We start from the raw sequence: 6,117 nt of genomic DNA, 5'->3' as shown, positions 1-6,117 counted from the left end.
ATCATTTTGTGACTACCAATATGTGGGATATATCATTGGCATAGTAAGAATATCATCTTCTAAACAACTTTCCTCAAATGACAGTGAAACTATTGAGTGTAGCTAACAATAACTGTATCCTACCAATGATGCAAAACACTGGAATAGTTTTTTGGAATATTTGCTCTGTGCATTGATGTCATCAATTTACAAAACAATAGCAAACACTCTGGAATTGTAGCTATGGATTTATCTTGTCTATTATATGTTTTTCAGTCAAATTTCCCAAAAGTTATCAATTCCTCTCATAATTGTTTCCAATATAGGTTTCTTGTTGAGTGGCCTGGATGGACAAAACCAATCAAACAGTACTGAATGAGTTCATTCTAATGGGAATCACAGATTGCCCTGAGCATCAGATTGCCTGATTCTGGCTGTTCCTTATTGTTTACATGGCCTCAGTGGTGGGTAAGCTGGGCTTGATCATCCTCACCACAGTAGACTCTAGGCTGCAAACATACATGTACTTTTTCCTCAGATATCTGACCTCCACTGATCTTGGCTATTCAACAACTGTGGGACCAAAATTCTGTTTAATTTTCTAGCAGATCAAAAGACAATCTTATCTAACTATTCAATTTCTTCTGTATTTTTCTTACTGGTCAAATTTTCACTGTAACAGCAATGACCTATGCTATCTATGTGGCCATTTGTAACCTGCTGCTCTACACATTCATCATGTCACAAAGAGCATGTCCCCTGCTACTGGTGATGATTTTTCTCTACAGTGTTTTTGAGTCTTTGCTCATCAGAAAAATTTTCTTATCTGCATTTTGTGGCATTTCTACTGTGATACTCTGCCCTTGATATCTTTGCTCTGCTCAAACATAGATGGAATTAAATTGATAGCACTGATCCTTTCAGCTTTTAATTTGGTGTCATCTCTACTGATAGTCCTAGTGTTATATATGCTGGTCCTCATGGCCATCCTCAGGATGAACCCTGCAGGGGGCAGGCACAAGGCCTTCTCCATGTGTGGCTCTCACCTGACAGTGGTGCCTGTCTTCTAAGGAACTCTATTCTTTATGTATGTGCAGCCAAAATCTAGCCATTCCTTTGATACTGACAAAATAGCCTCTGTATTTTATACCTTGGTGATACCCATGCTGAATCCCATAATACAGAGTTTGAGGAACAAATATGTGAAAAAGGCCCAAAAGCAACCTGGAAAACATGTGCTAATTTCCCATGTAAAATTCACTGTAGGATTTGGCAACAATAAATTATGTTATAGGCAATGAATACTATGTCTGAAATTTCTTTAGCTTTGTACTCTGCCTCCATAGGGATGGGCAAGAATACATCAATAAGAGGTATAGAAATGCAGAAATTATTTACTTTATTTCAAGCACAAATCTACCTATAACAGAGGACCAGTTTCTGCTCAGACTTCATACATGAATTTTTACTTAGTTTAAGGCCCAGGTTAGGTTCCATTTCTCTGTTTCCCACATAGTATCTGTTTTCATGTCTCTTCCACTTAAACAGTGTACTTAATGGAACTAAGGACTCTGTATAGTCCATTCATTATTTAATCTGATGCTCCTACCACAGTTAAAAGTTGCAAAATAATTCTTGATAAAGATTATGAGAATTGATCCATTAGCAGCAATGAATATACATTGTTAAATGAAATAATCAAAATTTCTACCTTTATGGGCCTTGCATTCCCTTAGACAGATGCAGAATATAGGCAGAATTAGAAATGGATTATGTACTATGATTGAACCTAATGAGTTATATGAAAATGAAATAGAACAAGTAGTCAGAATGGGGAATAAATTTTTAATTAAAGTGACCAGGAGAGCTCTCTGAGAAAATAACATTTAATCAAGCATTTGAGGAATTGAATGAGTAGGCCATGTGGATAGTCATTGAAAGAAATATGACAGTACAGGCGCTCTTAAGTAATAGCACCTGATATGTCGAGGAGAAATTGAATCAAAGGTGTTTTGAACTGAGGACATGATGGGTAAACATAGGTGATGATATATTTTAATGCAGGACCTCAGCATGTAGGATTATACAGGCTATTTTAAATTTTTCTATTATTCTGAGTGGAAAATGTAAACTTTGAGGGAGTTTCAGATGAAGAGAGATGTGATATATCATCATTTACAGGACTGCTATGGTTGTTGTATAAATAATAGGTTGCAGGGGACTAAAATGGGAAATTCTGAAGTACTTTTTATCACATTTTCAGGAGAATGTGGATACTAAGGCAGTAATGGAAGCAATCAGGTTGTAATAAGTGATATGCTTTAAATACAATATCAATAGTATACCTTCATTTATTAAAAGTAGATTAATAATTAGAAAATAATTGAAATACTAAATCAAGAGCTCATCTCAAGATATGCTAAATTCTTATACTCAATTCCAATTCATCTGAAATATTAGGAACCCTGTTTAACCTCCCATCCAGAATAAGAATAAGAAAACTAAAACTAAATATCTGAAAAATTGATATTCATGCCATGATACTGACATCAGGAACTGAAGGAATGTTTCCATGGTTTATGGGAAAAAATGAGATGAACCATATGACTGAAAAACTTACTGACTTTGGATATTTTCAGACAACACAGAAAAAGCAGGAAGACAACTGAAGCCTAACAGAACCCTAGAGTTTGATTGGTCACTCCAGAAGTTTATTGAATTTGTAGATATAGCAACAGAAACTATCCAAAGTGAAACACAGAGAGAAAAAAGAATCAAAATCATGAAACGAGCAGTAACGAGTTTTGGGGTACTTTCAAGCAGCCACATATGTATGTAAATGAAGTTACTAAATGAACAGGCTTTAAATTATTTAAAGAAATAATAGCTTCACATTTCCCAAATGTGATTTAAAAAAAACATAAGATTAACAAATTCTAGAAACACAAATTATATAGAAAATCTACTTAGAGGTATATCTTAATCAAATTGTCCAATGTTATTAGGAAGAAAAAAGACACACAAAACAAAACATAGACAGCAAAAGAATTTGTATGCCTAGAAACAAAGATAAGGAGGGCATAAGATTTCTTGTCAGTGAATTCTAGAATTCAGTACCCAGGGAAGATATATTTCACAAATAAATGAAAGATAATGACATTTCAGACACAAAAATGACAAAAGATCTATCACTTGCAGACCTCCAATATAAGATATATTGAAGAGTGTCCCTCAGGTATAAATAAATTGATATCTGATGGAAATATTGATTGAGAAGAAAGAATGAAGAACACCAGAAATGAGAACTAATGAACTTTTCATTAATTATATCTCTATTGAAGATAATTGACTGTTTCACTAATAATAAAAATGTAACAGAAATTGCACATGACATGTTATAATTACCATAGAATGTGGATAGTTATACATAAAAGATCTATAGCACTGATACCATGAATACTCAGGTAAACACTAAAATAACAATACAAAAAATATGGTTTTGAAAACAATAAAAAGAAAACATGGAATCCCAAAACAAATGATCAGTTAATCAAAAGGAAATTAGAGAAAGAGAAAAAGAAATCAAAAATCCCATGGATTATACTCAGACAGTTCAGTACCTCAGAATTTAGAGATATCTGTTACAATTCATGAATAGATGTGACTGTTGTAGGAACTTACAATCTAGGAACCTTTACCAGAAGCCTTCCCCTGATAACGTACACTTTTCAGAATCAATTCTCAGAGTTTGCAAATTATAGTTAGTCCATATTAGTGAGGCATTCTAATGTTTGTGTTTTTGATTCTGGCTTATTTCACTCAACATACTACCCTCAAGGTCAATTCACCTAATTGCATACCTCACAAGTTCATTTTTTCTTGCCTCCACTTAATATTCCATTGTATGTATACACCACAGTTCGCCATTCCATTTATCAGCTGATGTACCCTTAGGCCACCTCCATCCATTGCAAATCATGAATACTGCTTTCATAAACACCAGTATGCAATATCCACTCATATCCTCTCATTTCTTCCAAGTGCATACCCAGTAACAGGGTTGTAGTACCATACAGCAACCCCATAGTTAGCTTCCTGTGGAACCAACACACTGCCCTCCAGCTGTGCTGTGGCATCTATCTCTCTACCAACAGGGAATAAGTACATTTTCTCCACATTTCTCTACATTTCTCCACATTTTCTCTACATTTTCTCCAGCACTTTGTAGCCTCAGAGCCAGAGTTGGGCATCTATGAATGTCATCATTACCCCATATATAGCAAAGGTTAAATAAGCTAAAGAGATCAGACTTCAATTAGAGTTATGACTGAAATGGACTTGATTAGGACTAAGGTAAACCAGAATAAAGGGAAAAGGATGATATTGACTGTGTGTGAAAATCTCAACTTCTGTGTGAGACAAAAGGAAGAGATTATTTGTTGCAAAATCTATATTTTCTGTAGCACACCATATAATATAACTTGTATGGTCAGTGTATTCAAACATCATAATTACATGGAACTTTGAATAGTCAGTGAGATCTGGTTGGTTTGCACAGGTTAGCCTGAAACCCCAATTCATCCCAAAGCAATTTGCGCAGAGAGTAAAAAGTATTTGCAAAGCCTCCTTGAGTGTCTGGTAAAAATGAGGAAATATTAAACTTCCCCACCTGGGGAATTCCTGATATTCTCACAAGCGCTGGGGCCTACCATTATAGTAGGCCAAGCCCTTGATCTTGGGGCTTGCCCTTATGAAGCTTGTTACTGCAAAGGAGAGGCTATGTACCTACAATTGTGCCTAAGAGTCACCCCCAAAGAACTTCTTTGCTCAGATATTCACTGCCCTCCTCACTATGTGGGACATGACTCCCAGAGGTATAAAGCACACTGGCAATATGGGACATGATTCCCAGGGATGAGCCTGGACCCAGCATCATGGGATTGAGAAAGCTTGCTTGACCAAAAGGGAGAAGATAAATGAAGCAAAATAAAGCTTCAGTGGCTGAGAGATTTCAAATGGAGTCAAGAGTTCATTCCGGAGGTTATTCTTATGCATTATATAAGTATCCCTTTTTAGTTTTCAGTGTATTAGAATATCTAGAAGGAAATACCTGAAACTATTGAACTGTAATGCAGTATCCTTGATTGTTGAAGATGATCTTATAACTATATACCTTATATGGTGTGTCTGTGTGATTGTGAAAACCTGTGGCTCACACTTCCTTTACCCAGTTTATTGACAGATAAGTAGAAGAAAGAGGTCAAAATAAATGAATAATATGGGGAAAATGGAGTATGAGATGTGTTGGGTGTTCTTTTCTACTTTTATTTTTATTTTCATTCTTATTTTTATTGCTATTTTTTGAAGTAATGAAAATATTCAAAAATTCTGGTGATGAGTGCACAACTATATGACAATACTCTGAATAATTGATTGTATATTTTGGATGATTGTATGGTATGTGAATATAAAATTGCATTAAAAACCCCATGGATCAAATGGAAAACAAACAGTAAGATGATTGATGTAAACCTAATTTTATCAACAACCACATTAAATACAAATGGTCCACATAGTCAGAAAAAGGCAAAGATTGTCAAATCAGATTTTAAAAAAAGAACTAGGACTCAACTGTATGTTACCTATAAGACACAATTTAACTAAATAGACACAAATAGGTTTTTTTCATTCAGTTTTATTGAGATATATTCACATACCATACCATCATCCAAAGGGTACAATTGTTCACAATACCATCACATAGTTGTGCATTCATCACCCCAATATATTTTTGAACATTTTCCTTGTACCAAAAAAGAGTGAAGTTAAGAATAAAAAATGTAAGTGAAAAAGAACACCCAAATCATCACCTCCTACCACCCTATTTTTCATTTAGTTTTTTGTCCCCATTTTACTAGATAAAAGGAGTATGACCCACAAGGCTTTCACAATCACACTGTCACCCTTTGTAAGCTACATTGCTATATAATCATCTTCAAGAGTCAAGGCGACTGGGTTGCAGTTTGATAGTTTCAGGTATTTATGTCTAGCTATTGCAATGCATTAAAACCTGAAAAGGGATATCTACATAGTGCATAAGAATGCCCACCAGAGTGACCTCTCAACTCCATTTGGAAT

Source organism: Choloepus didactylus, chromosome 21, assembly GCF_015220235.1.
Source record: "Choloepus didactylus isolate mChoDid1 chromosome 21, mChoDid1.pri, whole genome shotgun sequence".
Classification (NCBI taxonomy): domain Eukaryota; kingdom Metazoa; phylum Chordata; class Mammalia; order Pilosa; family Megalonychidae; genus Choloepus; species Choloepus didactylus.
This window is presented reverse-complemented; position numbering follows the sequence as displayed.